The sequence below is a fragment of the Lissotriton vulgaris genome, unplaced genomic scaffold (genome assembly GCF_964263255.1).
Source record: "Lissotriton vulgaris unplaced genomic scaffold, aLisVul1.2 SCAFFOLD_1649, whole genome shotgun sequence".
Taxonomy (NCBI): domain Eukaryota; kingdom Metazoa; phylum Chordata; class Amphibia; order Caudata; family Salamandridae; genus Lissotriton; species Lissotriton vulgaris.
The window spans coordinates 472,401-495,974 of record NW_028249463.1 but is presented as its reverse complement, the minus strand read 5'-3'; the positions used below and the strand labels follow the sequence as shown (position 1 = coordinate 495,974).

General features: G+C 47.3%; 1 long non-coding RNA gene across 1 annotated transcript; it reads left to right on the top strand.

Annotated features, from left to right (window-relative positions):
• Positions 1–191: 191 nt before the first annotated feature.
• LOC147663567 (uncharacterized) lies at positions 192–21,174 on the top strand. Its single transcript, XR_015305292.1, has 5 exons — positions 192–243; positions 2,809–2,917; positions 4,242–4,305; positions 5,595–5,747; positions 20,353–21,174. It is a non-coding gene; the product is annotated as an uncharacterized LOC147663567 (long non-coding RNA).
• Positions 21,175–23,574: the final 2,400 nt, after the last annotated feature.

Genomic DNA, 23,574 nt, shown 5'->3' with positions numbered 1-23,574 from the left:
AAGTTTTATAAAGCGCGAACATGACTGCTGCAGATATCCGAGAGCTGTACAAAGTTGCGAAAGCATGAACAAAACCAGAACAGTGGAACAAATGACGTAGATAAATCCCTCATCTCCTCCCCTTCAGGAAACGAATCAAAACCTGGCTCTTTCCTCCACCCCTATAAAACCGGCCAGCCTCAGTCCATCCCCTCCCCGTCAATAAACCACAGGAGTAGCTAGCAGCGCCAGGATACCTGCCAGGTGACAGTCGCGCTTTATAAATATTTTAAATAAATAAATAAGTCAACACAAAAGTGGGTAAATAATCAAGGTCTGGGGCCGGGTAGTCGGCACAGCTAGTACAGTTTCAGGCAGGTCCTCCAGCAAAATAACAACTTAACAGACAAGCATGAAATAAATCTCAACACCATAGAAAATAAGTATCAAATCTGTAAATAGGGGGGCTTGAGAAGGAGTGCAGGTTGATGCTGTTAATGTTCATACAGGATTATGCATTTGGCATGTTTCTTGAAAGAAACAGTGGAAGTAGTTCCTCTGATCTCGGGAGGAAGAGTGTTCCAAATTCTAGGAGCAAGACAAGAGAAGGCACGATTGAAGGTTCTTTTCTTTTTGAATTTGAGAGGTTTCAAAAGTAGGGTGGACGAGAGCCAAAAAGTACAAGCATGTTCGCCAAATAATCTGGAGTGTTGTAATCTAAGGCTAAATGTGTTAGGCAGGCTATTTTAAATTGTATCCTAGCTTCTTTAGACATCCAATTGAGTTGCATAAGGTCAGGGGTAAGGTACTGTATTACTACTTTTGCAGTATACCACAGTACATAGTGATGGCAAAACACAATATTATTGGTTAATGAAAGCCCTTACAAAATAGAAAGGCAGGCACATTGGTTAGACCACACTTTGGCTGTGTCCTCCATGAGATAAAGCTTATTACAAATGTTTAAGCCATAGGAGGAAATGAGGCACTTCACCAAAGTGGAAATCATTTTTATTGTTTTACATGTTTTTTTTTACATTTACATTTCACATGTTTTTTTTACATTTACAGAGTACAGTTGTACTTTCTCTAAACTATCTCTTTTTACTGTTGCTAGCTTTTTAGGCGCGACTTTATCAGCTGCTGATATAAGCCAGTCGTTAAACTGCTTAACTGCCTTGTTCCTATCAGAGTCAGGAGTTGTTAGAAAAAGATTAAGCGCTGACTCAAAATCCGCCTCCTTGGTTTTGTCCCATCACCTGATTAATGCCTTTAAGACTTTGGCTTGCACTCCCGGTTGTGTCTGGGTAAATTTAAGTTTGAAATGAATGGCCTTATGGTCTGTCCATGCTAGAGCTTGTAAGTTGAAAACCATAATGTCAAGATCACTGGGGAAAATCCCATCCAGCGTATGCATGCCAGATAGGTGGATCCACTTACGCCAGAGAGCGCCAGAGAGCTGAGAGCTACGATTGTCAGAACACCAGAGTTAGAGCCAGAACCAGAGCACCAGCACGCAAAACGGAGCCGTTGCTGCTGTCGGTGAAGCCGGAGAAGCCGGAGAAGCGTGCCCCCAACGTCCGGTGTGGCAGGGTATACTCAGACATGAGTCCCTTGCTCACTGCACCATCAGGATTCAAGCAAGCCGGGCCGACGACGGCTGAAATTCCAGAAACCGGTCCCCGGTAGCTTGTCTCCTTTCTGGTGAAGAATTGGCTTGGTAGTTTAGTCTGCCCTGTTCCCATGATGCACTTGGTCAGGGACAGACTGATTTGCATATAGCCAGGTTCTGAGCTGGGAGGGTGCAGTGAGCTAAATAACGGTGATGGATCAAGCCCTGATCTTTGAACTGGGTAAGAGTGGTCTGCTTAATTCAGACACTCTGTTCATTACCACCCCCTTTTCTGAATCGTTTTTGGCCACTATAGGTGTGACAGGGTATACTCAGACATGAGTCCCTTGCTCACTGCACTATCAGGATTCAAGCAAGCCGGGCCGACGACGGCTGAAATGCCAGAAATAGGTCCCCGGTAGCTTGTCTCCTTTCTGGTGAAGAATTGGCTTGGTAGGTTAGTCTGCCCTGTTCCCATGATGCACTGGGCCAGGGACAGACTGATTTGCATATAGCCAGGTTCTGAGCTGGGATGGTGCAGTGAGCTAAATAACAGTGATGGATCAAGCCCTAATCTTTGAACTGGGTAAGAGTGGTCTGCTTAATTCAGACACTCTGTTCATTACCACCCCCTTTTCTGAATCGTTTTTGGCCACTATAGGTGTGACAGGGTATACTCAGACATGAGTCCCTTGCTCACTGCACTATCAGGATTCAAGCAAGCCGGGCCGACGACGGCTGAAATGCCAGAAATAGGTCCCCGGTAGCTTGTCTCCTTTCTGGTGAAGAATTGGCTTGGTAGGTTAGTCTGCCCTGTTCCCATGATGCACTGGGCCAGGGACAGACTGATTTGCATATAGCCAGGTTCTGAGCTGGGATGGTGCAGTGAGCTAAATAACAGTGATGGATCAAGCCCTAATCTTTGAACTGGGTAAGAGTGGTCTGCTTAATTCAGACACTCTGTTCATCACCACCCCCTTTTCTGAATTGTGCTTGAAGTTTGGACACTGATAGCCGTCATTTACTAATTACTGTTTCGAGAGTGCAATACCAATGGTTTAGAAGTTTAGGTGTATATTTTTGGTGGTCAATGTCATGATTCTTAATTTTCTATCTAAATCATAACATTTTTGAACATGGGTATTTACATGTTTGTAGTCATATCTATATATATTTCCTCGTTGCTTTGACCCTGTTTTTCTTGTGCTCTATTCTAGATGGATTTCACAGGAAGCGGTCTCACCCTGGCCTATGGACTTGCATTTTCCTGGCAGCGGGGGTGGCAGTATCCATTGCAGTGGCTGTGCCTGCGTGGCGATATATCAAGTGCGTCCTCATGCACATTTTTATCCTGTGCATACCTCTGAAATAGCACCCCCATGCACACTAGAAAGAGAGGTTTCTTTGCTGCACAAACGAGCACCTACCCACCAGAAAAGTAAATCAGTTTGTAAATGTTTACCCAAGAGAGACAGCAGTGCACACAATATGTTTAGCTGAGAGCTTTAGTTGAAACGTTAACCACTCCAAAATGGTCGGGCAAAAGACCTTTCAGTGTAAGAACTGCAATTTAATAAATGAATGTATGAATTTGTGTTATCTATTGCACCGTGACTAAACAAATCATAAATGGATCTATGAAGTTAAAATCAGTAAAAAGTATATTTTTTTAACAACGCGGTCAACAGTTAAACACAGCTAAAAAGCAGAGCTTTAACATTTTCCCTGTTACTGCTAGCCTTTGTTTTTTTGCAGATTTATATAGCACAAAATAGGGTCGGACTGGGACAGAAAATAGGCCTATGCACCAAAATAAAAGTAATCCAAATGAGTGAATTGAATAGTTAAAAAGTGGCCCCTGTTTACAAATTGGGCCGGTTTTGACCGTGTACAGGCTCTGGGCCTCAATTACAATACTTTGGCGCAGGGCAGTGCAGCAAGTCTTGCTGCTCCACTGCCAAGTGTCAATAGAAAAAGGGCAGGAATTCTCTGTATTTACAAGATATGGCGTATTACTGTCTGTTTCTTCAGCTCTGGTCAAGCTACATAATAGGGTTAATGACATGAGCTGAAAAAGATGCATTCTACAGCACGCATTGAAAGAGGGAAATGCTGTTGTGATTGTTTTTGTGCAGGAAGGTGCTCCTTCCTGCAGAAAAATAATCTCCCCACGACGCAGTTATCCTTGCACAATGGTGCAAGGGGGCCTGCTCCAGCGCATGGCTGCAGTTTATTCTTGTAAATATATTGAATCCCTGTGCTTCGGAAGTGCCGCAGCGTGGCACAACCAAAGGGCTTGCAGTGCCACGCTGCAGCACTTCCTCATAGATCTGCCACAAAGGGCCCTATTTAAGAGGCCTTGCAACAGTTTTGCGCTTCCGTTGCATCTCTTTTTGTGACGCACCAGCGGCGTAAAACATGCCTCCTGTTGCACCCTATTTACAAAGTGACGCATCTAAATCTTAACCGGTGCTATGTAAAGCGCTCCGATACCCGATTTGGTTCGGGTCTAGTTCGCGCTATATAAAACTCTGCAAAAATTACTGATTCAGGTCTCATCTGAATATTTGGAATCTTGAAAGCCCTGTACACTTGCGCGAATAGTTGGATCACGAATATTCATTTTATTTCACATTGTGTTTTTATTGAGGAACAAGAAGAAGGGCAACACTACCAGTCCCACAGAAGTGGAGCCGGAATCCAGACATGATGGGGTGAGTGCAGAAACATTTTTCATGTGTACAAATTCATTTTGTATGAGAGGCCTACTGTACACCACAGCAGCCTACGAGCTGATCCTCTGCCAGTTTACCTAAAGCTGCCTCCATCTGTCTGACCCTGTGAACCAAGTCTGCTCAGGTCAGTCTAAAGGGAACTGTGGTTACACCCTGGAAGGATGGTAAAGAGGAAACTAGCCTACCTCTTCCCTGCCTCCAGCGGTGTTCTTAAGCTGCTCTGCTTTTGCCACAAGGAGATCCATTTGGCCGCTCCCACAAACTACATGTCACAGCTTCTGCTCAGTTTTCATCCCCACAGACTATTCTTAAATCTGTTACCTGGATTCTCTTCCAAGATATTTCAAAGCCCGCCACAGAGGATGTGCGACTGATCAGGCCTGGAATAGCTTTTCTTTGGCAATCTTCTCAGAACCGATTTTACGCAGGTTCCGCAAAGTTCTGAATACACACCTTTTTCAATAATCTCTGTGCATGGTCAACTTACTGTTTTGAGCGCCAGGGCACCCAATAGTTTTTACATGGAATATGCAACCCATAATCAGATCAATCTAATTTTAGTGCAGTGTCACCGGTCAGGGGTGTAAGGAATCCACCTAAGTATGGCTTTCTCTTGATACTCTGTTGGGATAATTTGAATTGCTTGCATTATGGCACGTCACCCTTGCTGCACCACAGCTTTTCCCTTTAACTCCACCCTATAACATTTCCAAATTGCTACGTTCAGGAAGCTTGGCTACAACCCTGCTAACCTTTGAGGAACATTTTCCCTTTTCCATTTACAGTGCTCCCCAGGTCCCCTGGGGCTAGGTTTGTTCTACTGAAATCCCTCAAAATATATCAATTATGCAGAACAAAACCAGTATACAACTTTTACAAAAACCACACCTGTTTTGACACATACATCACATATATTACATATATTATACTTTGAACTTATTGGACAACTCAAAACGTGACTCGTTCAACAAATCCTACCTTTTTGTTAAAAAACCCTGAGCAAGCTCAAGTCCCAAATTTTGGAGAAAAAAGTAAACAAATAAAGGAAAAATTGAAGAAGGAAAATAGAGGAAAGCCCAAGTTGGTTTCAAATTTATTTCCGAAAAATCATTCTCTGAACAACCTTGGTCTGGACAGTGACCAAACAGTGAACTATTTAGGGTACCCAAAATGACTTCAACAATCTTTTCACACAATTTCTTTACAAAGATGAAAAATTAGGGTTACCCTGATGGTGTACTTTAACACATTTTTCTCCTACCTCACAGCCAAGACCTGGAACAAACTCCCCCTCCACCTCTGACGAAGCTCAACACTGCACCAATTCAGAAAGAACCTCAAGACCTGGCTTTTCGAATAACACAGCACAGCTGCTCACAACCCCCTCCCTCACTGGCCTGAGCCCCTTGAGACCCTCACCGGTGAGTATTGCACTCTACAGAACACTTATTGATTGATCAACTTTGCTGCCGTGCACCCAACCTTTTAGTGTCTGGTTCTACATCCTTTGTTTATCCCTCAACCTAATGAGGTACATTTCTGAGGTGAGTCCAAACTTAGTGACGAGGACGGTTTTCATTGGATTGTATTTTATCTGGACCCCACCTCAAGTGTAGGCAAACTATCCCTCCACATGTGTTTCCAGAGTGATGCTCCCCACAAACTCTTCTATGACCATGTGTAACTTAAGGATCACCTCAGAGGCAGAAAAACTCATGTCTATGTCATTCCCGTATCACATAGTTGGGCACTAGATTTTTGGGTATGCAAACTTTCTTGCCCACTTCAGACAAGGGGGTAGCTGCCACCGTGATCGCTTGTCTCTGCTTGTCTGGCTTTCACGTTCAGCACTCTGGGACTCCTTTCATGAGCAATGACTCTAAAGCTAGTCTCTCCTCCATCTTGAGTATGACCATTTGCAACTGAAACGCTCTCTCTGCCTTCCTGTCTGCCAGATACTCTGGCGACAGGCCCAGTGAAGATGCATTGCTTCCCTTTCTGACAGGAAGATTCATCTCAGGAGAGGAGTCATGCCCTTTCTCTGAATCTCAGGGCTGGTATCGAGACCCTGCTCCTGCTCATCCATATCATCCTCCTCATTACCATTCTCTGTTTCTCTCAGCAGCTTTGTGGGCCTATGTCCAGACCCTCAGAACTTTTTGGAGCAACAACTGCTTAGCGCCCTTTGAGATTTGCAGTCCCCTTTCCATACAGAACTGTTTGAACTCAATCATGGTGTAACTTCTCAGGTTGGCCAACTCAAATTCCATTACTGCAGGTATGCCCACAGACAGTTAGGTAGCAAAGTATATTTGGAAAAAGCAAAAGAGCCAATCTAGGGGAATTTAAGGAAAATCACATTAGAATCAAATTATTTATCTTGGATTTTAGTGGAACATAACATCACTGAATAACACTGCACAAACAGAAGTCCAAATCTCCACTACTGAACACCAATGTGGAAATTGGGTTACTGGTTGAGGGGCGTGAAACCCTTCTCACGAAGCAACTACAATTCCTGTCACTGTGGAGTCGCAGGCAAACCCCATATTAACCTGTGCTTAACCCTTTGATAGCTTGGCACAAAACAGTCAGGCTTAACTGAGAGGCACGGTGTAAAGTATATGTGCAGCAAGTCAAACAGTAATGAAGTAAAAAAACACTACAAGACCAAAAATAGAGTAGAATCTCATAATTATTAAAGTGTTTGACACCAAAACAACAAAAATCCAGTCAGAAGGACTGGAGAAATGCAAATTTAAAAATGGAATTGGAAATAGTGCCTAACCTCCTTAAGAACATTCCACCATTTTCAATGATTGAAAAAACTGAACAAAATAGACACATACTCACACACACATAAAGGGTACACAACACCCATTCTAACATTGGGATTCGTGAAACCGACTACGGTTACAAGTCCTCTCACAAATGCAACACAAAAGAAAAGGCCTGGAAGGGAGAGCTTGTATGCTGTATAGAATAATACCTAGTATGACCAGTACACTCAACGGTGCCCCACGCAGAAGAAAGACACCGGGGCCGGGCAAAGTGGTAGCCGAACCATTTCATAGGGCTTAGTGCACATGGCTGATTGCGGAAAGCCTTTAACAAGCCTAGACCCCTACGTCTGCAATGTCCAGCTCGATTGAAGATCAAGGCGGAGTGGGAAAGCAAAGTAAAAATGCATCGGAGCACTCACTGGTCACCCACCGGTTCCACGGATTACTGGGCAGCACCAAGGGGGTATGTCTCTTCCGCGTTGGTGTGTCTCCTTTTGATGCTTGAGCATGATTGTGGCAACACGCAGTCATGGTAGGTCTCTGGGGGGCCCTTATACACCGTTCAGACTCGATGTTCCGGTGATCAATGCACATGAGTCCTACTGCGAGTGACCCTGTTAAATATTTTACGTATGGTTTTTCTAACTGCCAGGACACTACATACGAGTGTCTACATGAGCCCGGTACTTATGCCAGGCAACTAATGGGGTGAGTTCACTGTGCTATTTGCTCTTCACCTCTGCTCAGGTGTAATTACACTGTACCATTTGAAGTGGCACAGTGTGCTCACATCACGCATGCCATGAGTCACTTTAATTGATGGTATTTCAGCATGCCTTAGTTGCATCATAATATTTGTGTGGTGCACTTGGTTCCAGTTTGAATCAGAACATTGTGGAAAGTATATTTTAATGTTGTTGGCATTTCTTGTTTTATTGCAGGTTATTTTTATGATCTACAAGGTACCACTTTTTAGGGTGCTGTATTGGTGGTCACTTACACTCTTTCTCCCCATGTTGACCACTACCAAAAAGTGTATGTAGATCCTTACTGGTCCTGATGAATTGCCATCTAATAAGTTAATAGGCAAGAAACATGTTGACCTCCATTTTCTCAACAAGCGCATAGACTACATATCCTAGAGTGAAGCTACGTGTCTTGTTCCATTTCTAATTAGGGTAGGGGCCACGTTCATTAAAATTGTTTTGAATGGACCTCCTCCTCTATTTTAGCCCACTTCCTTACACTCACTCTTCACCTACACTCTTTTAGGGCCCTCACACGCACTTCACTCACTGGCAAAAGGAAAAAAAATCTCCGCCAACAAGGCCCCACCACGGGTGCCGATCGGGTATTGCACCCGATAAGAAGCAGACCCGAGGATGAAGCAAGACACCTAGCTGGCTGGGTGTGTGAGGGTCTTTTTCCGAAAGGAGAGGTTCCCTCTCCCCACTGCGACGGGAATTCATATTAGTTATGAAGTCCATGCGTAGAACACTATAAACCCTGCATTTTATGTTAGGAACTGCATACCAATACTGTGTAGTTAGATAGCTGGGGCCCATGTTGGTTAGGGATTTGCACATCAAACAACAGATTTTGAACATAATTCTTTTTTTTACTGGAAGCCAATAAACATTCCGGACTAGCGGAGCAGATGCGGTTCTGGGGGGGGGGGGGGGCATTGCTTACCAAACGGGCTGTGGCGTTCTGGACTATTTGAAGTTTTTTAGGGATGCGTTCTTTGCAGAAATCAGCAGGGCATTGCAATAGACTAGGCGGCTGATGATCAGAGCCTGGATTAGGGTTTTCCAGGTGGTTAGTGGCAGGAGGGGGAGAACCTTTCGGAGTAGGGCGAGTGTGTGAATGGCAGTAATGTTTGTGTGTTCCTCTGGTCTACTCGAACTCCTAAATTTTTCACCACCTGCTTAGGGGAAAGGGCTGATCCTAATTCTCCGGGCCACCAGCTAGGGGACCATCTCACTGTTGCTTCTTTGAACAACATAATTTTGGATTTTTCAGTATTCAGTTGAAGGAAGATTTCCCTCATCCACTGTGCGATGCCTTTCATCCCTTCCGAGAAGGTGGCTTGAATGTTAGGGTCTGATTTATCAATGGAGAGGAGAAGTTGCGTGTCTTTGGCATAGGAGATGGGAATGAAGTCCAACTTCCTCAGTAGCCCTGCTACAGGGGTAACATAGTTGTTAAATAATGTAGGGCTTAGACAAGAGCCCTGTGGAACCCCCTTGGTAACTGTGGTGAGTCCTCAGAACTTGGTCCAAGGATCTCACTCCCTCCAGCAGCTCCCCCGCAGCTCTGCATTGCTCTGCGCTGCCTTATGCCCAGCCAGCCCTCCTGTACAGGGTTCGAGCCTGCCCTGGTCTCCTGGTCTCCTCTCCCTGAGAGTTGATCACTGCATTTTTGCCTGATGCTGCTGGAAAAGAAATGGCTACACGAATGAACACCAGACAACAGCACAGCCCACAAGGACGCCTCTCGCAGACATCGCCACCTCATCAGACTAGCCAAGAGAGTGTCCTTCAAAAGCCGCCTAGAAAACAACGCACAGAACAGTTAAGCGATCTTCAGCATTGTGAAGGAACTCTCCAACCCAAGCGCCAAAGCAAACGAGATCCCACTATCTCAAGAACTGTGCAACTCAATGGCCACCTTCTTCTACTGGAAAATTGCTGACATCCACGCCAGCTTCCACAACGCAACCGCCCCTACCACACTGGACTCCACCGCCCCAGCGAACACCACCTACGGCAACCGCCTGACCTCCTGGACCAAAGTCACCGTCAACGAAACACGCAAGACCATGAACTCCATCCACTCAGAATCACCAGCAGACCCCTGCCCACACCACATCTTCAACAAAGCTGACACTGCCATCGCCCTCCAACTACGGAAAGTTATCAACATCTCCCTGGAGACTGCCACCTTCCCGGAGAGCTTGAAGCACGCCAAAATCAACGCCCTCCTGAAGAAACCCAAGGCGGATCCCAAGGACCTCAAGAACTTCCGGCCCATCTCCCTGCTCCGGTTCCCGGCAAAAGTCATCAACGCGCAGCTGACCCAAAACCTCAAGGAGAACAATATACTTGACCCATCCCAGACCGGATTCCGAAGTAACCACAGCACTGAGACAGCCCTCATCGCAGCCACAGACGACATCAGGACTCAACTAGACTATGGAGAAACTTCGGCCCTCATCCTCCTGGACCCATCAGCCGCCTTTGACACAGTCTGCCACCGCACACTAAAAGCACGCCTCCAAGAAGCAGGTATCCAAGAAAAGGCCCTGGACTGGATTACATCCTTCCTCGCCGGCAGAACAAAAAGCGTGCGCCTCCCCCCCTTCCACTCCGAAGCCACTGCCATCATCTGCGGTGTACCCCAGGGATCTTCCCTCAGCCCGACGCAGTTCAACATCTACATGGCCCTCCTCGCACAAGTCGTCCGCCAACACGACCTCAACATTATCTCCTATGCAGATGACACCCAACTGATCCTTTTCCTCACCAAGGACCCGACCACAGCCAAAACCAACCTCCACGAGGGATTGAAAGCAGTCGCTGAATGGATGAGGAACAGCTGACTGAAGCTTAACTTGGACAAGACGGAGGTCCTCATCCTCGGCCCCACACCCTCAGCCTGGGATGACACCTGGTGGCCAACCACGCTAGGAACAGCACCTACTCCCACCGACCATGCACGCAACCTGGGAATCATACTCGACTCCTCCCTCACCATGTCAAAGCAGGTCAACACCGTCTCCTCCTCCTGCTACAACACACTCCGCATGCTCCGCAGAATCTACAAGTGGATCCCCACCGGAACAAGAAGGACTGTGACCCAGGCCTTCGTCAGCAGCAAGCTAGACTACGGCAACGCACTCTACGCAGGCTTCCCGGCTAAACACCTGCGATGAATGCAACGCATCCAGAATGCCTCCGCCTGACTGATTCTCAACAACCCTCACTGCACCCACATCACCCCCCACCTGAGAGATCTTCACTGGCTTCCCGTCGAAAAGAGGATCACCTTCAAACTACTCACCCACGCACACAAAGCCCTCCACAACACCGGAACAGCCTACCTCAACGACCGACTTAGCTTCTACACCCCTTCCCGCCAGCTCCGCTTAGCCAACCTCGCCCTCGCCGCTGTCCCCCGCATCCACCGGGCGACCTCCGGTGGCAGATTATTCTCCTTCCTCGCCGCCAAGACCTGGAACACCCTCCCCACCCACCTACGGCAGACCCAGGACCTCCTCATCTTCAGAAGACTCCTAAAGACCTGGCTCTTCGAGTAGTAGCAGCCCCCCTCCACACTCAGCACCTTGAGACCCTCGTGGGTATATAGCACGCTTTACAAATATAGTGATTGATTGATTGATCGTTATTTTGCTGTACTCTTGACGGGTACTGCCTTCTGTTATTTAATTCCTTGACTGCCACTGTACTATTGTTTTGCTCTGTCCCCCCTTATATTTCTCTCTTTTCTTCAATTTATTCCTTGATTGCCACTGTACTGTTGTTTTGCTTCTGCCTCGTATTTCTATTTTCCCCCATGTCTTGCCGTTATCCTCTGACCCATCCCCTCCCCTTCTGCCCGTTCCCACCTCCCAGCTGTTCGTCCCTCCCCCTCCCCTTCAAATGCCGACCACTGCGGGCAAACGCGCATGAGTCCTCAGACCGTGGTCCAAGGATCTCACGCCCCCATCAGCTCCCCAGCAGCTCTGCGGTGCTCTGCACCACCACGTGCCCAGCCGGCCCTCCTGTGCAGGGATCAAGCCTGCCCTGGGCTCATGGTCTCCTCTCCCTGAGTGTTGATCACTGCGGTGATCAGTGCATTTTTGCCTGGTGCTACTCTCATTATTTTGCTGTAATCTTGCCTGGTACAACCTTCTGCTATTTAATTCCTTGACTGCCACTGTACTATTGTTTTGCTCTGTCCCCCATTGTATTTCTCTCTTTTCTTCTATTTATTCCTTGATTGCCATTGTACTGTTGTTTTGCTTCTGTTCCCCCTCGTATTTCTATTTCCCGCTGTTTCCCATCGCTATCTCTGACCCCTCACCTCCCACCCTGCTCCTGCCTCCCAGTTGCTCGTCCCTCCCTCCCCTTCAAATGCTGACTGCTGGCGTGCCGCCGGCACGCCTAAGGCAATTCCGTCTGTCCCGTCCTCGCCTGGACCGCGCCCAGCACTAGACCCCTTGGCCCCGCAACCTCCACAGGACCCGATGCCGCTACGACGCCAACACCCTCCACACACTCAACGTCAGCCAAAACTCCACTTGCTTCCAGGCCATCCCGAAGCTCACCCACGGATCCTTCACCTGCCAAAACTGCAGCTACACCAGCCAGTGCATGCCAGTTCGTCCTGCCCACCCCAACACTGCAGGCCACACCCTTCTCAGCTGCATACTGCTCAACACCTGCACAGTCCACAAGTACGCCATTGAACTCTGGGACCTGCTAGACTCCTACATCCCGGACGTCGCCTTCTTGACGGATACCTGGATGAACACCTCCTCGGCACCGGACATAGCTATCCCGGACGACTACAATATCACACCCAGGGACCGGGGACCGGACCAACAACAAACCAGGAGGAGGAATCCCCATCATCCACAGGAACACCATCAGAATCTCAGCAAGCACTTAAGAAGTCCTCAGCATGGCCGAACACCTACACTTCCAGATCCACTTCAATACCAACACCACCCTCAGGGGAACCCTTGTCTACAGACCCCCGGGACCCCGACCACAGTTCAGCAAATCCGATGTCCACCTCATCAGCACGCACGCCATCGCCTCCACAGACTATATCCTCCTCGGAAACCGAATTTCCACTTCGAGAACGACAACAACTCCACAACACTGATTGACAACCTCGCCAACCTCGGACTCAAACAACTTCACGACACCCACCCACTCTGCTGGGCACACGCTCAACCCCATCTTCTCCGCCAGTGACCACGTCACCTTCAACCACACCACCGAACTCCACTGGACCGACCACCACTGCATCCACTTCTCCTTCGAGAAAGCCACCGCACCCAACCAAACGCAACGCATCCCTCACCGCAGCTGGAAGAAAGTCACCGAAGATCAGCTCACCGCCTCTCTTGCCCAAACCCCTCCACCCAAACCCTCCGAGACCGACACAGCAGCCCACAACTTCAGACTGGATCAACGCTGCAAAACGTCTCAGTGAGGCTCTTTTAAAGGAGATTTTGGATCTTGAGGACAGTTTGAGGAATAATACGGCGTTCACTGATGCCAAGGAACAGCTGGCTAGGATACAGGGTGATTTGTCAGAGTACAAAACCTACCTTGTCAACCAGAAGATCAAAGGCCTGAAGAAGAATTTAGATCGCTTCACACACACATGGGCATTCCCTTATACTGAGGATGAGTACTATGACACACCAGTAATACTACCACTTGGTCCAAACTTTCAGAGACGGGGCCAGCAGTTCCAGAGAGGGGGACAAAGAGGTAATAGGCGCATACCCAACAACTGGCGCTTTGACAATACTAGCAGTGAGGACGTGGAGACATCAGATCGCTATCCTACATTCACGAGTAATAGGGTGAATTTCGCCCCAGAGAATAGATCAGACGAGGATTTGGGGGTCCTATTGAGAGCTTCTTTAGGGCAAACCCCGAGAGGCGCTCGCGGAAGCAGTGGACAGGCACAACGGGGTCAAGCCAGGGGCAGAGGGCAATCAACATGGCCGACACACTCAGCCCGGGTCACATGGAGCACTGAACGCGGGGTATTAAATAAGGGTTTGGGCTTCGTTCCCACTCCTAAACATGATGCATTCCTTTGCAGAACTGAGATGTCTGAGATGATGCGTAAGATCAAACTGCATACATTTTTTGCTGATAAAGACAATTCACTCCTATCTCTTTGTGATACCAATTTACACCGTCCCTCTACTTTTTGTCCACCTAACTCTCTTCTGGGCCTGAGGCCCCAGTATTCAAACAACGCATCTTGCAAGAAATAGAAGCACTGGAAGCTAACCAGACATGCCAACATGGGCATAGTATGAGCAGGGATGAATGGGCAGCGGTAAAGTGTTTACAACAGAACACCACCATCATAATTAAGCCAGCCGATAAAGGCTGGGCGGTTGTTGTACTCAATACCGCTGACTATGAAGCAGAAATATACAGACTGCTAGGGGTTTGCAGTAATTATCATCCCCTTGTGCGTGACCCTAACCCCGAGCTTCAAGATACCATCAAACAAATGGTGGCAGACGCAGTTATGTAAAAGTGGATTACCCCCAAAGAAGCTGATTTTATCATCAATACTAAGCCCCGGGTACCGGTATTCTACATACTGCCCAAAATCCACAAACCCCAACGTCCTCCTCCTGGCCGCCCCATTCTTTCGGGGATACAATCAGTACTCGAACCCCTATCATAGTTCGCTGATTTTTTCCTGAGGGAAGCAGTGATTAGCCAAAAGTCCTATGTACAGGACACCACCGATATCTTAAACATCCTCAATGATATCGTATTTGACCCTGAGACTCAAATACTTGTCACCATTGACATCGAGTCATTGTATACCAGCATCCCCCAGGATGCCATGCTGGTGGCAGCAGCGAGGGCTCTGGGGGATCTGGAATGGTTTTATGACGCACCGCAAACCTTGTCTTGCAGTATATAGAGTGGGCCCTTACCAAGAATTTTTTTGAATACCAAGGCCAGCTGTATTTGCAGACATCTGGAACTTCGATGGGGGCTACATTTGCCCCCAGTTTGGCCTGCATATATGTGGGCCAGTTTGAGGAGAGCGTGATATACCATCCTTCTAATCCATACTTAGCAAATATTGCAGTATGGAAAAGATACATCGATGACGTCCTCTGCATCTGGACAGGTGCAGAGGACCAACTCCAGCTATTTTTGCAGTGGCTTAACCAGGCGGATACCAGTCTTAGGTTCACCTGGACCACCAGCAACAGGTCAGCAGTGTATCTTGATGTAGATATCACTGCATCAGACCACAAACTGATCTCGAGTGTACATCACGAGAGCACTGATACATTTCCAATCTTTCCACTCTCAAGCTCTCAGGGATAATCTCCATGTGGGGCAGTTTTTGAGATATCGACATAACTGCTCCACTACTGACACCTTTTTAAGTCAATCGGACGAGCTTGCCATCAAACTCAAGAATAGAGAGTACCCGGCGAAAGTCATAAAACATGCACAAAAGAGAGCGCTAAACACCCCATGTGAAGCTCTCCTGGAGAGAAATGTTAAAGAGAAACAGACCTGTCTTCCAGTGGATACCACCTTTGACCCTTTGTCCACTAAGATGAGACAAATTATTAGAAAGCACTGGTCTATTTTAGACACTCAACCAGCAAAATGCCTTCACCCAGGAGTGTGTGCTTGAGTTTTTGCACCAAGTTACCGAAGGACACGTGATCGGAGGACACGGGGTCCCATGTATGGTTGCCGGTACGTCCGGATGTGGCAATCATAAGGTAAAGGTTTGGTCCAAACATTGATGGGCTTTCTGTGAGTGACTGCTATCATGAACCCCCGTTCTCGGGGTGCTTTTGACTTTACCTCTGTGTTCTGTTTTATTTTTGATACAGGTCCAATACATTTGTATGTGTGATGATTATGAACCAAGAACCCCATACTGCCCTGAAGAAATTGCTGAAATAAGAGCAATGAAACATGTCGGCACTTTGAACTTGTATGGTATATGAAAAAATCAATTTTTAATCTGGAAGGCTTGCAGCACCAGAATAAAGATTGAGAGCTAGCAACCCTTACCACAAATCCTTTTTTACCCAGCTTTGGTTGCACTTTACATATTGGTTTATTATTGTTGTTGCGGTTAGAGGTGCACTGGTACACTTTTTTAGTGCATTTTTGTTATTAGCAAATTTTTACATACCACCATTTATATTTATACACTTGGTTGTCGTTATTTGTTGGTCATCTTTACACACTGCACACAGAGAGAGTGACCGATGATGAGAAGTGGGTATACCGGATACTGTTAACCAGGAACCCCGTTGGGAGTTACGTCCGTGAGGCACTCTCTCTGTTTTCACACAATTTTTCCTGGTGGCTGTGGGAACCTGTATCTATTCTTTCTTTTAGGCTACATCCTTTACCTATGAGATTAGTGTTATTTAACACATTCAGGATGATCTAGATGGTTCACCAGATTATCCCTACTGGTCTATAAAGTTGGATGTATTGATTATAGGTAAGGTGCATTTTGTTTACAGTGGTTTGAGTGGGGGGCGGCTTTACCTCTCTTTCCCCCTTTACCCCTATTGATTAATTTGGATCAACGACTGCACCAACACCCTTGCCCCGATCAAGAAACCCTCCAACAGGCGCACCGACTAGAGAGCCACCTGGTTCAACGCCGACCTCCAGAACTCCAAGCACACCTGCAGAAGACTCAAGAAGCAATAGCCCAAGGACCAGACATCCGACAACCACGCAGCCCTCACGAATGCCAGACGCAAACACCACCAACTCAGCCGATCCGCCAAAAAAAACTCCTTCAAGGAACGCATCGACAACAATGCACACAACAGCAAAGAGCTCTTCAACATCGTGAAAGAACTGCCACCCCCAGCTCCAGCTCCAATGACGTACCAGCGTTACCGGAACTCTGCAACTCTCTGCCTACCTTCTTTCACTGCAAGGTCACAGACATCCACAACAGCTTCGACACTCTGGAGATGACAACAGAAAACTACGACACCCCTGAATCTACTCGCACTAAACTCCCCAACATTCTGCTTTCCTGGAACAACGTCAACGATGAAGACACCATTAAAATTATGAACACCATCCACTCCGGCTCACCTTTCCGACCCCTGCCTCCACCACATCTTCAAAAAGGCAAGCTCCATCATCGCACCCCAACTCCGAAAGATCACCAACAGCTCCTACGAGACCGCCACTTTTCCCAGAGAGTCGGAAACACACCGAGATCAACACCCTCCTCAAGAAACCCAAGGCAGACCCAAAGGACCTCCAGAACTTCCGACCCATCTCCTTGCTCCCATTCCCAGCCAAAGTCATTGCGACGACCGCCAACAGACAACTGACCCTCTTCCTGGAGGTAAACAACATCCTGGATTCCTCCCAATCCAGCTTCCACAGGAACCACAGCACGGAGACCGCCCTCATAACCGCCACTGACGACATCAGGACCATACTGGACAAGGGCAAAACCGCAGCACTCATCCTCCTGGACCTCTCGGCCACCTTCGATACCGTCTGCCACCACACCCTACGCACACGCCTCCACGACGCAGGGATCCGGGGAAAAACCCTGGACTGGATCACCTCCTTCCTCACCGGCAGAACCCAGAGAGTCCGCCTCCACTGTTCCGATCCGAAGCCACCACGATCACCTGCGGCGTACCCCAAGGTTCATCCCTCAGCCTGACCCTTTTCAACATCTACATGGCACCACTCGCCAACATCGTCAGAGCCCATCAGCTCAACAGCGTCTCATATGCTGACAACACGCAGCTGATCCTCTTCCTCACCAAAGACCTGGTTGTCGCCAAATCCAACCCCCACGAGGCAATGAAGGCCATCGCCGACTGAATGAAGACTAGTTGACTAAAACTGAACTCAGATAAGATGGAGGTCCTCATCCTCAACTCCACCCCCTCTGCATGGGATGACTCCTGGTGGCCTACCTTGCTGGAAGCTGCCCCGAAACCCACTAACCACGAACGCAATCTGGGGTTCATTCTGGACTTAACGCTCTCTATGACCCAGCAGGTCAATGCCGTCTCCTCCTCCTGCTTCAACACCCTCTGAATGCTCCGCAAAGTCTACAGATGGATTCCCACCAAAACCAGGAGAAAAGTCACCCAAGCACTCGTCAGCAGCAGGCTGGACTACGGCAACGCCCTCAACACAGGAACCACGACCACACTCCAGAAGAGACTCCTATGCATACAGAACACCGCATGCCTCATCCTAGGACTCCCCCGCCACAGCCACATCACCACCCACCTAGGAGATCTGCATTGGCTCCCGATCAACAAGAGGATCACGTTCAAACTCCTCTCCCATGCTCACAAAGTACTTCACAACGCCGGACTAGCATACCTCAACAATCGACTGTCCTTCTACACTCCGAACCACCATCTCCGCTCTGCCGACCTCGCTCTTGCCACCATTCCACACATTCGCCGATCGACCACAGGTGGCAGATTCTTCTCCCACCTCTCAGCAAAGACATGGAACACCCTACCCGCCCATCTGCGGCAGACCCAGGACCTGCTAACCTTCAGGAGATATCTCAAGACCTGGCTGTTTGACCAATAGCTGCCCTACCCCCTTAGCGCCTTGAAACCATCATGTGTGAGTAGCGCACTCTACAAATGCCTTGATTGATTGATTCTGTGAGTGAAAAGGGCAGAGGTTGATTGTTTGGCTTCTGTCGGTTTGGAAGTTGGTCAAACATTCAATGCGAATTCTCAGAGAGAAGAGAGAGAGAGAGAGAGAGAGAAAGAGACAAAGCTTTGTCTGGGCACAAGGGAGTACCAAGTATTAGTAAAAGCAATATCCTTTCAGGTTTAGAGTGCCCTATATATTATGCAAAACCTGGCCGTACGGCACTCTATGTCATTTTTGGAGGAGAGAAGCTCCTTTATACGAAACACTCCACACCATCTAAGCCAAACTATATATACATATATACGAGAATGATACATTTTCACAAAGCTTTACCCCCAAAAGGTTCATCCGCCTCAGCTCCTTCCTAGAAGGTTTTAGGGTGATCTATCAAGCAAGGGCTGAGCAAGAGGAGGGTCCTAAAATGCAAAATCCCCATTCATTTCCCTTAGGCTTTTTTTAGGCAGTTTTAGTGTAAAAACTGCTAAATGGAATAACACCAAATTTGGCAGGGTGAGTGCCTGTCCCTCCTCAAGCCTTAAAAAGGCCTGTGGACCCTATTCTCTGGGGGCAGTAATGAACTTTGAAGGGAGAGGCTCCATGCGACCCCACTTCGCTGAGCCTGTTAACATATTGGGGGTTGGGGGTGCCACCGAGCTCTTTGCCAGGGTCGGTTTTCGGCCGATTTTGTTACTGGGCCAATTTTGCATCTGTGCTGCAAAAACGGCCCTGTAACAAAAATGGCCCCCAGGGGCCCAAAACCGGCCTCCACCCGTGCGGCGCACCGGGGAATTGCCCGGTGCCCAATATGGCCCCTGCCAATACGTCGGAAGGTGGCTCGGATTTAAGAGACCCTCTTACTCCCCTGTGACTCCCAACTCGATACTTGGTGGGTGCCCAGGGTGGGCACCAGGGCACAGTAGGCGCAGGGGAGCAGGACGCGTGCCTCCTATTTTTTCTTATGTGATTTGGCCCACATTGTCCTGAGGGTGTTCATTATCAGAATCAGGGGAGTGGGCGTGCGGCCCCCTCCCATTTTTGCTGTTTTTCGGACTCATGGGCTGTGGTCCCCAGGGCCCAACAGAGGCTCGGGGAAAGGGAAGACTAAATACAAAAAATGGGCAGGCTCTTCCTTCTTCTGCCTTGATGCTCAGTCGTTGGACCACCTCACCCTTGCAGCTCCGTGGGATGTAAAGTGAAGGTCAAATTTGGAAAGCCTTATGCTATTTGAGGCTGCCAGGGTTGTTTGGGGTGGGCTGTGATGGGGGCTTCTCTATCAGTGCTGGATCACATTTCGAATAGCCGTGTGCTTTAGAAAATCATTATTGTTTGATTAAAAAATGTACCGAAATTTCCTCGTTTTAGTTATTTTCTAGTAACTAAAACGCGTGCCATGAACTAACTTTTACTCGTGCTCTCATCATGCACTGCTAGTTAACCCACACATGACAACTCTCATGGGATGATCTATGATAACATCTTGATAACAAGAATTCAATATCGGAAATGACATCATTGATTTGCATGGCGCGGGCCGTATTCTAAAACATTCAAGTATTTAAGAATGTAGCGCAAAATTATTGGACGAGAATAGACCACGAGTAGCCCATTCAGGAGACAGGGAAAAGTCTTTTAGAGTTAAGATTGTTTAGAAAGTCTGACTTAGTATGGCATATATTGTAATAGTACTTTAAGAGTCAATAATTATTATGTTTAAGCCTCATTCTTATTGTTTCTGATTTCTATGAATCTTTTTGGATAGCCATTTCATTATATTAAAATAATTCTGTTACACAAATTTTGTTCCGCAGGACTATGTAAATGTGGACAATCACTATACAGCACTGGTCCGATCCCAGATATCACCTGATTATGATTGTCTTCGAAGATAGCACCATCATGAGCCTGTATGCAAGATTATCGAAGATAAGGGCCAGCTTGCCAGTTATCATGGACCTTGCAAACAACCCCTATGTTTTCATCGCATGCGGTTCCTTGTATTGTTGAAACCAATAAAAGGCTGTTGGGTGTGCACACTACTCCTGACAAACAGGCGGTGGCCACTGTTTTCAATGTATCCAAACAAAGAATAAAGATCTGTCTGAGGCAGGGGTGGCAATCTTTGCTTCAAAGGGTCTGTGCTCATAACACATTTCATCATGGTATAACTTTATGAGCAATCTATTCTAATTGGAGTTAACATCATAGTCAGTAATTGTTCTGAAAATCCATCCATCAATTTGACTCTTTAATGGGTCAGCATTGGGCCTTCTCTCTTAGCTTCTTTGTCACTGCACACTGGGGAATCTGTCAGCTCTTTACTTATTTGGAATATTTCAGAGCATACAATAAGTGGAGCATTAAAGAGTCAGGCGTTTTGATATCCTGAATACTGTTTGTGATTCATCTTTTGTATAATCATTCCTTGTTAGAGTTTTCAATTACACTAAGCTTTTTAATCCTAATATTGTTGATAAAATAATAATGCAAAAGAAAAAGAAGACGCACATCAAAAGAAACACGAGGCTGAACATGGATGCGAGGATGACATTGAGGTCAACCTAATGGCCTCATGAAGTAATGGAGATAAATGCATTTTTAAGCACTTTAAGCATTATACAAATGACAGAAGTAAACAAAAGAAAATGAAAAAAATGAAAATGTCTTCAGGTTTATTTTCACACTTATACCATACAGTAATTAGAGCAAGCTTATTGGTTTTGTTGTGAATGAAATATACATTGTACTCCAGAGCTAAGACTGGGATCATATTAATAGGTTTACCTATTTTAGAATAATAAGTTAGTGTAGAAAGGGATCCGTTTTGTCAGTGCAAGTATTGTCATGGAAAAAGTACAAAGCAAAGATGGTTGGCAATTTTTGTCAACAAATCAAAGATTTTATGTAGTAAAAAGCCAGGATTTATCTAGCTGTTGGTAAATAACCCATTCATGCATTGTTGTTATTACCATACATTTCAGCCAGACCTCATTCATCGATGGTGATTATTGTTTTCAATTTTTATCAGATACAGATCATGCTACAGATAAGGCCGAGTCATAGCAACTCTTAAGTTGGCAAACTATTTCCTAGTGTAACCAAGCTATTATTAAAATGACTATGTTAGTTAAAGAAACATTGAACAGAACTGAGCCAACTTGCCGTCTAAAGAGACCGTGGCACAAACTTTCTACCAGTGACCTACATGTCACCCTAGGAGAATTCCATTGTGAGGCAAACCAGGACATCAATAGGACCTATGACGCTTTCCACGGTTGGATTACCAGAGGACTAGATGCTCTCATCCCAGCCAAATGGACCAAAGGGCGCAGCCCCCCCCTCCAACCCATGGTACAACGGCACCCTAAAAGCCATGTGAAAAGACTGCAAAAAAGCTGAGCGTCTCTGGAGAAGGGATACAATAATGGGGACAAAGTTCTTTACCTATCCAAACAAAAACTTTATCACAAAGCTATCTGTGCCGCACGTGCCTCCTTCTACGCAGAAGAAATTAACTCGAGCTCGAATCCTGCAAAAGTCGTTTTTAAACTGGTACAAGAACTACAGAGCAACAAATCTCCCTCCTCCAGCATTTCCTCCGTGCAGCAATGTGACAACCTTGCCACGTTCTTTGTAGAGAAAGTACAATAATATACAAATCATTTCAACAGCACTCCCTCGCTCCGACCAACCCTTCCAATTCCATTACCAACGGCTCTACCTTAACGCACATACCAGAAATCTCATTTGAAGACCTCACTAAACTATGCAGGAAAGTCAAATCTGGCTCCCCAGCAGACCCCATGAGACCTACTCAATTTATGGAATCTCTCGAATTCTTTCTGCCTTCCCGGGCCTCCATACTGAATCTCTCCTTCTCATGGGCTAGCGTCCCGACAGCCTGAAAACAAGCCTGGGTCTCCCCTATCATCAAGAAGCCCACCCTGGACCCTTCCAAACCGGAAAATTTCCGACCTATCTCCCTGCTCCCATGGCTGTCCAAACTTGCTGAGGCCCATGCCAACAATGCCCTTTCCCTTCACATGGAACAAAACAACATCCTGGATCCATCCCAAACGGGTTCAGACCGGGCCAAAGCCTGGCTACGACTGAACACCTCCGGACGATCCTCGATGCCGGTCAAAGTGCTGCGCTGATCCTACTAGATCTCAGCGCAGCCTTTGACACGGTGTCCCATAACATCCTACTCAATCGTCTGGAGACAGTAGGGATCTCCGGTCTTGCCCTGGAATGGTTCCGTTCCTTCCTGAAAGACAGATCCTTCCGGGTGTCAGCTCCCCCATTTCTATCAAAACCCCATCCCATCGGACAGAGAGTCCCACAAGGCTCTGCACTGAGCTCATTCCTTTTTAATCTGTACGTGCAGCCACTTGCGGAAGTGGCTAAAGAGTGGGACCTATTGCTGGTGTCTTACGCTGATGACACGCAGCTGGCCATCACTCTCACGGAAGGCCCTTCCACTTCGGCCTTGAGATTTAGGGATGGCCTTGCTGCAGTGGCCCAATGGATGATGGACAACTGTCTGCAACTCAATGCAGGCAAGACGGAGGTGCTGCTCCTTGGAAAGAACACCAGCTACTGGAATGAGCACTGGTGGCCCTCGTCACTAGGCACCATCGCACCTCCCAAAACCCTGGTCAAAAACCTAGGAGTCTGGATGGACTCCTCACTCAACTTTCAGACCCACACAAAAAAAGTGGCAGCTACTTGTGTTGGTCTGCTGGGGAGTCTCAGCCCCATACTTGGCTTCTTTGATGCCAAGGTTCGTCAACTCATTGTCCAAGCCACGATTCTCTCCCGCCTAGACTACGCCAATGTTCTTCCTCTTGGCGCCAACAAAGGAGAGATAGCGCGACTGCAACGCGTGCAGAATTCTGCGGCAAGAGCCTTGGTTGGTCTTCCTCGCAGATGCTCCGCTAGAGCTGAGGAAATATAAATTTTTGGCCAAGCTATGTTCCCTATCGTGTACCCCACCGTCTCCATGTACGAGTTTAAAGTGCATGTAACTTCCC